At 41.4% G+C, this 8,498-nt stretch overlaps 1 pseudogene; it reads right to left on the bottom strand.

Annotated features, from left to right (window-relative positions):
• Positions 1-6,537: 6,537 nt before the first annotated feature.
• LOC145522454 (EH domain-containing protein 1 pseudogene) lies at positions 6,538-7,665 on the bottom strand (annotated as a pseudogene).
• Between the last annotated feature and the right edge of the window lie 833 nt (positions 7,666-8,498).

Below are 8,498 nucleotides of genomic sequence, written 5' to 3'. Positions count from 1 at the left end.
AGGTACCTTACACTCATCGCACACGTATGATTTCCTCCAGCAACATCTTGCATCCTGTGGCATATTTGCTTGGAGTGATGAGTCAATATGTACATTAACATTAGCTAAAGCCCACAGTTTACATTAGGGTTCACTCTTTCTATGGGTTTTTACAAACAGATAATAACATGTATCCACCATTATAGTACCATACAGAATAGTTGTACTTCTCTGTGATCTGCCTGTTTATCCCTCTTCCAACCCCTCAGTCAGTTCAGTCGTTCAGTCATGTCCAACTCTTTGCAACCCCATGGATGAAGCATGCCAGACTTCCCTGTCCATCACTTACTTGAACTCATGTCCATCTAGTCAGTGATGCCATCCAACCATCTCATCCTGTCGGCCAGGTGTCCCCAGCCCCTGGCAACCACTAATATTTTTATTGTTCCCATAGTTTTGCCTTTTTTGGATGTCATATTATTGGAATCAAACAGTGTGTAGCCTTTTCAGATTGACTTCCTTCATTTAGTCATATACATTTAAGTTTCCTCATTCTGTATTTCTGTGGCTTGATACATCATTTCTTTCTTATCACTCAATAATTTTCATTGTCTGGATGCACCAGAGTTTATTTATCCATCACCCATTGAAGGAAATCATGGTTGCTTCCAAGTTTTGGCAACTAGGAATAAAACTGCTGCAAATATCTGTGTGCAGGTTTTTGTGTGTACATAGTTTTCAATTTCTTTGGGTGAAACCATGGAGAGTGATTGTTGGATAAAATGGTAAAAGTATGCTTACTTTTGTGAGCAACTGCAAAACCATCTTCCAATGGCTGCACCGTTTTGCACTCCCCCCAGCAATGGCGAGAGGTCCTGTTGCTCTACCTCCTCACCAGCATTTGGTGATGTCAGTGTACTGAATTTTGGTCATTCTGACAGGTGTGTAGAGGGATCTCCCTGTTGTTCTAATTTGAATTTTCCTGATGACAAATGATGTGGAATAGCTCTCCATATGTGCATTTTCCATTTGCATATCCTCCTAGTGAGAAGTCTGTTCAAACGTTTCCATTCTTAAAAAATTTTTACTATTGTCATTTCCTAATTTTTGAGTTTTAAGAGATTTTTTAAATATATTTGGACACCAACCTTCTACCAGAGACTTGTTTTTTCAAATATTTTCTTCCATCCTGTGGCTTGTACTTTCATTCTTTTAACAGTGTCTTTCACAGAACAGACATTTTAATATTAATGAAATCCAACTTATCAATTTTTTATTTCATGGATTATGCTTTTGTTGTTGTCTGTAGGAAAGTGAAAGTCACTCAGTCATGTCTGACTCTTTGCAACCCCTTGGACTATACAGTCCATGGAATTCTCCAGGCCAGAATACTGGAGTGGGTAGCCATTCCCTTCTCCAGGGGATCTTCACAACCCAAAGATCGAACCCAGGTCTCCTGCATTGCAGGCAGATTCTTTACCAGCTGAGCCATAAGGGAAGCCCATTGGTCTGTAGGAAGTTATGTCCAAATCTAATGTGTCCCGAGTTTTTCCTGTTATTTTCTGAGAGTTTTATAGTCTTGCAATTTACATTAGATCTATAGTCTATGTTGAGTTAATTTTTGTGAGAAATGTAAGGTCTTTGTCTAGATTTACTGTTTTGTGTTTTGGCATCATTTGTTGGAAAGACTATCCTTTCTCTATTGAATTCTCTTTTAAAAAATGCTTTTTAGAAATTAATTCTCATCCAAAAATCATATAATTAGCTGTTTTATGTTCATTTTCTAAAGAGACAAAAGGAAAAACAAGAGCTAGAGAGTGAAGGCGTTTGTCTTAGTGGTCAACCAGCAAACATAGAACCAGGATGCAGTTGCATGTTTGAGCCCTGAGACTTTTCCTGAGAGTTTTTCCAAATGGGAGATTTTGGAGGAAAATTCTCTGGTAAGTTTATGAAATGACATGTAATCAATCCTTTCTGATCTTTTCTCTAAGATCAGAGCATATCTACTGGCAGAAAAGAAACCTGTGTGTGCAGCACAGGGCTCCCCTTGTGTGTTTTCAGGCACCAGATTTTAATTTTGCCTCCAAGATAATTCACCTCTATAGGCCACCATCAGCAAATAAACATCTGTGATGAAAAATGTCTGTGAAAAACTTCATCCGAAGCCATTTCAGGCCCTGTGCTGGTTCTCAGACACACATCATCCTTCTGCCCACAATTTGCTTATCTATAAAATGGAGACACTAAGATAAGCGTTTTCTTTGCTTTCCTTCTGTCTGACATATTGAAGACATATCTGACATATCGAAGAGCCTGTGCCCTCTCCCTCTTCACCCAACGCTGCGTTTTTTTCTGGACAGTGTTCTTATTCTTTGTTGAGCAACTTGAATGTCTAGGAAGAACATTCCAAGGCACTAGGAATCTGTAGGAATCTGTCTCTTTCCCAAACAATGGGCTCCAGGGTCCTCTCTGCTCACTGGCCACATCCCAGTTCAGGGTCCTAGGTAGGTTCCCAGGCAGCCCTAGTGGTCCACCTTCAGGAAACTCTCAGGAGACACATACTGACTTGATTTGGCTTCTGAAGTGACTTGTGTGGTGGTCACAATCAGAGGATTTGCAGGCTCGTTTCCCCCAATCCTACACCACCACAGTGGGATCCACCCACTCCCAGAGGGTGGATCCTCCTGGGCCTCCTGTGGAGATAGATGCCCCTAGATGCTGGACGGCTTGCACCAAGCAGCTCCCAAAAGGAGCCCTGTAAAAAGCTCTCAGGACCCCTCCACAGCCCATACTCTGTCTTAATTGGAGCAAATGATTTGTACCTCCCTAGCCTCAGAGACTGATCCACAGGGAACACAGGGGCCCAGGAGGATCAAGAGAAACAGAAGGAAAATGTCTCAAGTGCTTTTCAGAGTGAAACGCCAGTGATGATCTCAGTAGCAATTTTAAAATACCTCCTTCAAAGTTAAGGTTTTTGGTCAGTTCTGCTCACCTTAAAAACAACATGTCTTACAAACCCTAAACGGACCTCCCAGAGGAACGGAAGGATGTGAGGGCCCTGGAGGAAGATGTGGATCAGGGGGTCTGCAGTCTTGGGATCTCTGCCTCCCAGCTCACAACATTCAGGGGAAGACAAAGAGACTTCCCACAGTTTGTTTTAGCTCATGGAAGACACATATTGGGTCCTCAATAAATATTTGGAAATGAAAGCATGAGTAAACCGATCAATTACTCAGCTCACTTAATCAATCAATAGAAGCATGCTTGCAACTTCAGTATGGAGAAGGACGATGAAAGGAGACAGTGATGAGTTGAGAGAACAACTATTCACCAAGGTGTCCATTCATCTGGGCGTTTGGTCGGGGGTTGCTAGGACAGTGTCACACCTGTGGAGATCTGGATCTGAGAGTCAGAAGTTTGGAGCTGGACTAAACTAGTTAAAACTGATGCCTGGACGTGAGAGTGAAGAGATACTGCGAACAGAGATGACTGTGAGAAGATGTCTGGAGCTCTGCCCTGCATTGAGGGCAGCCATACTCAAGCCGCCCCCCCCCCCCCCCCGCCGGCAGGCGGTCTGCAAGAAGCCTCACTGTGGAAAGGGCAGGATGTGCCTTGGGACTGGGGGCGGGGGGGGTGCTGGATTGTACTGATTAGCTTCCACGTGCTTGATAATAACACAAGACAAATTATGGTGAAAGGCATTCCTTGTGGTGTACAGTCCTGGCTTATACAAATGCATAATTTAATTTGAATTAATTTAAAAAATACTTGTCCATTCAATAACACAATTTTCATTCAGCTATATTCATGGCATATTAAAGATCACAGTATATTAAATGTGAGTAATTGCAGGAAGTTCAAACATGACTGAAGCTCAACAGTCCACAAATCACCCATAGATAAGAGACACAGAGCATGATCCATGACCTCCATGTCATATCCTGGAGAGTCTCCCGGCGACCAGCCCCTGTGCATCTGTGTTTGCTCCACACAGGTCAGGAGCTCAGACTCCTGCAGAGGCAACTGGGCGGCCCAGTGTCCCTGCAGCCAAACAAAGCAGACAGAACTAGCAACAAAGCCTCCAGGCAATAGTTTAAGAGACCAAACCCACAAAGGGCTGACTTTCCCCATTCCCATTTCTACCACGGAGAAGTCTGGTAGATCAGCATAGACACAGGTCACCTCACTGCTGAGAGAACCCCACGCAAAATGGTCCTACAGTTCTATGGAAGCAGGGACTGAGGGAGTGAGAGGGAAGGTCTGACTCCCTGTGGATAATTATACATTACGTGCTGTGCTTAATCACTCAGTTGTGTTCGACTCTTTGTGAGCCCATGGACTATAACCCGCCAGGCTCCTCTGTCCATGGGATTTTCCAGGCAAGAATACTGGGGTGGGTTGCCATGCCCTCCTCCAGGAGATCTTCCCAACCCAGGGATCAAACCCAAATATCCTACATTGTAGGTGGATTCTTTACTATCTGAGCCACCAGGGAAGTCCAATTATGTATTATATATTTATGTTACTTTACGTTTTATGTCTTGCAGGAAGCAAATGGCAGAACACAGAGGTAGGTTAATTCAGTGCAGGTCTCACAGTGTAGCTCATAGAACAGGCGTTAAACCTCAGGCCCTGGACTCAGAGACAGTGCGTCCACCTCCAGACAAGCTCCTGTTCCCTGCTCACACCCTCTCACACCCCATCTGTCCCCCACTTCCCCTCACTAGCATGAGTGGCCTTCCAACCTTCCTCTGTTTCTCATGAGTTCCTGTGTAGCATGAACATTGCTCTTGCCCTAGGCATCGCATAACCATTGCTTAGACCCTCTGCTGGGTCCTGGGCTGCCCCCTGCAGACCCACTTCCTTCAGTCCCTTGAAACAGTCCTGTCGCCAAGACATGCCCTCCTACTCGAAGCCAGATGCCCCTACTGGTCCTCAGTCCCCATGACCATGCTTGGCCTGCCCCTCAGAACTCTGTTAAGCTCCAGACAGTCTTCAGAAACAAAGTTCCAACTCCAGGAGCTGAAACTTGGGGCACCTCACAGTATGAACATAGTTTACTTATATCATCCAAATCTTCTCAGCAACAAGAATTGACTTTGGCTTTTGTTCATTGTTCTTTCGTTTTTATTTTTAGTTTACTGTTGTTTTTCTTTATGGTACAAGAGCCCATAAAAGGATTAATCATAATCCTTAGTTCAGTGACACTGGCCATCTAGTTAGTAACTTTGTGCATGAAGCACCAATGTATCAACTACCCCAAAGGTCGGGGCGTTGACATCTTGATGGAAACCAATGACATCTTTTTTTTTTACCTCTTTCATCTTTATTTTTTAAATTATCAAAGTATAATAATACATTTACAGGAGATTTGGAAAGTACAGGACAAAGTTACATATAGTTTCACTATGAGTGCATGTGTGAAGTCACTTCAGTCATGTCTGACTCTCTGCAACCCTGTGGACCATAGCCCACCAGACTCCTCTGTCCATGGGATTCTCTAGACAAGAACATTTGAGTGGGTTGCCATTTCCTACTCCAGGGGATCTTCCTGACCCAGGGACTAAACTCACATCTCTTACATCTCTTGCACTGGCAGACAGGTTCTTTATCACTAGTGCCATCCACTATATATTACAATTATTTTTTAGTATATAAATTAAGATTTTTAGTTGAAGTCCAATGTCAAAATCTCAAAAATTAATAGAATGTCTATACAGAAAAGCAGAAGGGTATAGTAGACCTTAAAACTACTATGAACCAATTCAACATCCTTAAGATTTATACAATTGTCACACAACAGTCTTCTATTCAAGGGAAGCTATAACATCTTATCACAGCTACTCCCACTTCCCTTTATCTTTCTACCCAAGTAACCATCCTTCTTCATTTCTGTCTTTCCCTTTGGCATCTTCCTTTTTATATCTTGTATACCATTTTTATGTATTTCTACATATAAATACTTATATGGATATATATACAGATGGTCCCGGACTTACAATGGTTTGGCTTAAATTCTTCTGACTTTGTGACGTGTAAAAGCAATATGTATTCAGCACAAACCATGCTTCAAATTTTGAATTGTGATCTTTTCCTGGGCTGGCTCTATGTGGTGCTATGATCCCCTCTCCTACTGCTGGCAGGGGCTACAGCCACAGCTCCCATCAGCTCCACAATCACCAAGGTCAACAAACCACGCACTCAAAACCATGCTGGACCCAGATCATCATGCTGTTTCCTCTTCCAGTACAGTGTACAATAAACACTTTATTATAAAAGTAGGCTTGTGTTAGATGATTTTGCCTAACTGTAGATTACTGTAAGTATTCTGAGTGTATTTTTTTAACATTATATATTAAAAATATCTATAGTTCTCATGCACAAAATTCCATCATTCACATACAAGTATCACCCCCACCTCACCTTAACAGAAAGGTGGTGGTTTGCGAGCTGAAGAAACAGCACTCAGTCCTTATGGTCTTGGGAACTGCAGATCCGACCCTCCCCCAGTCTCTTCCTGGCAGGGCACTGAGGTAGCAGATGCTGCCAACAGGGTGCTCACTCATACCTTCGCTTAGAGGGCAGGATCAGGTGTGGGGACAGCTTGTGGCCCACCAGCTTGACTTTGATGAAGGGGTTGTCCAGGGCAAACTCCTCGCCATGCAGCAGCCCATCCTGGTCCATGTTGGCTGCCTTCCAGATCTTCCCCAGCACCATGTGGAGTGGCTGGGACTTCACCATCTCCTTCTTAGCACTGACGGGGGACAGCATGTAGGTCTTGTCCATCGTACGTGGCTTGTCCTTGCTCACCACCCATCCGACATCGTCGATGCCTTAGCAGGTCCCATCACCATAGCCAGTCCCAAAGGGCCTGTTCATGGTGCTGGTGAAGGTCCCACCCTTCACAGCCTGGGCGGGCAGCAGGGACTCCTCCTGGTGCACCATCACCATCAGCCAGGTGATGTCGTTGGCCATCATGTCCTCCACCAGGTCCAGTAGCTTGGGCTTCAGGGCCAGAACTTACTGAAGCTCTGGGTCTGCAGGAGTTCCTGCATCATGTGGAGGCTAGGAAGTCGTGGGCAGGGGAGAAATCTGATGCTTTTATTCAATCTTCTGGCAAATCTCGCCCAAGTTGTTCACCAGATTTTTCTTCTTGCTCTTCTTACCAAAGACATTGGGCATCTCCTTCTTGAGGGAGCTGATGAGGTAGGCATGGACTGTGGCAAACCGTGGCCACTTGATCAAGTCACTGAGTTTCTTGACAGCAGCGTTTAGAGGCAGATACTGGATGTCTTTGAAGAGGTCCTGCTCCTCGGCCTTGAAGAGTTTGTGGTTGTCTGGGATGAGAAACGGGTGGGAACAGAAGGAGCCAAGGAACACCCTGACCACCTCGGGGGTTGTTGATGATCTTCCCCAGAGACTACATGAGGCCCCCGTGAACCCAACAGCTCATGAGATCTGGGTCTGCTCAGCCTTGTTCAGGACCATGCGGACCTTGTCCTGGTGATTCTTGAGGGCCTTGGTGACTTCAGAGAACTCTTTGGAGATGTCCAACTTGTAGAGATCAAAGAGAAAGAAGATAGGGTCCACCCACTCGGCAAATCACACTGGGATGGCCACAAAGTCGTAACATCTGCTGATGCTCTGCTTCTCTCCAGACAGGATCTCTGGAGTATCAGTGATGTTTATTTAGTGCAAGACCAGGATAGGCTAAGCTCAGAGGTTTGGCAGGTTAGGTGTATTAAAGGTATTTTCAACTTATAATATTTCAATTTATGATGGGTTTATCAGATATAACACTTGTAAGTCGAGGAACATCTATGTGTGTATATATATATATTTTATATTTAATTATATATATATTTATATATAATTATATAATAATAATATCATTATACAATATTATATATATTATCATATACACACTGGACTTCCTGTTGGCACAGTGGTAAATATAAATATACATAAATATACTATATATTTTATATATAATATGTATATTATACAATATATATTATATAAGTATATCTGTATATATATGTATAAATGTATTATGTATGTATATGTATATATATTATATATATTATATAATATATATAATATATATTAATATATATTGAATATGTAATATATGATATATAATATATAATATAGATAATAAATATATAATATTAATATTTAATATATATTAACTTATATATTATTTAATATATTTATTAATATTCTATATATATTATTTAACCATATTATTTAATATATATAATATTTAATATATATTAATTATATATTATATATACATTCTATATTATATACACATTATATATTATATATATTATATAGAAATATATTATATTTCTTTTTATTAATATATATTATATATATTATATATTACATATAATATCTATTATATATAATACATATATAATATATAATATCTATCAATAATATATAATATATATAATACATAATATGTTATATATTGTATATAACATATAAATATTATATGTTATATATAATAT

This window comes from Giraffa tippelskirchi, chromosome 10 (assembly GCF_054371585.1).
Source record: "Giraffa tippelskirchi isolate mGirTip1 chromosome 10, T2T-mGirTip1v1.2.pri, whole genome shotgun sequence".
In the NCBI taxonomy this organism is placed as follows: domain Eukaryota; kingdom Metazoa; phylum Chordata; class Mammalia; order Artiodactyla; family Giraffidae; genus Giraffa; species Giraffa tippelskirchi.
The sequence above is the reverse complement of the archived record's forward strand: the minus strand, read 5'-3'. Positions and strand labels throughout refer to the sequence as shown.